The following is a 616-nucleotide window of genomic DNA, read 5'->3' as shown; positions in this document are numbered from 1 at the left end:
CCTCCATTGTGGGCTCACTGCGTTTGGGGTCCTTTCTGAGGCTGTGCAGTGATAGAGCAGGAAATGAACATAAAGGCCCACAAAGTGTGTGAAGAAGACGAGGATGGGTGTGAAGAGGTTTCACATGGAAGGAGTCCCTCCCTGCTGGGCAGGTAGGAACATCTCCGTCGAGCAGAGCACTGCAGAATGTTTTGTTAAAGCTACGTCAGGTTGGTGGTTGCCAACACAGCCCCGTGCAAAATACAGAGCACAGCAAGGTGGTGAGCAGTGGCCAGCAGCTGTACACGGGGTGTGTGAGCGAAGGGATGTAGAGGAGATCAGAGAGGCCTTGAGTGTCCTCTCCACAGACCCCTGCCTGCACCAGACTGTGCAGCCCTAGCTCATTCACCCTGCCCTCTTCCTCAGAGACTTTTCCATGGTGAGTCAAAGGGCAGATGTTTATTCTCAAGCTCACCGCTAGATGGGCCCCACATCCTTGCTGTCGCTGAGACAGGTTCCTCCACAGGCAGCAGCAGAAATATGGCTCCTGGATTTCACTTGGGTTTAGGGGGAAGAATGAGGACTAAATGAGAAATAGGCGCATGCATGGACCTGCCTCACACAGAGACAGGACTGG

This window comes from Phaethon lepturus, unplaced genomic scaffold (genome assembly GCF_000687285.1).
Source record: "Phaethon lepturus isolate BGI_N335 unplaced genomic scaffold, ASM68728v1 scaffold11306, whole genome shotgun sequence".
Lineage (NCBI taxonomy): Eukaryota > Metazoa > Chordata > Aves > Phaethontiformes > Phaethontidae > Phaethon > Phaethon lepturus.
The sequence above is the reverse complement of the archived record's forward strand: the minus strand, read 5'-3'. Positions refer to the sequence as shown.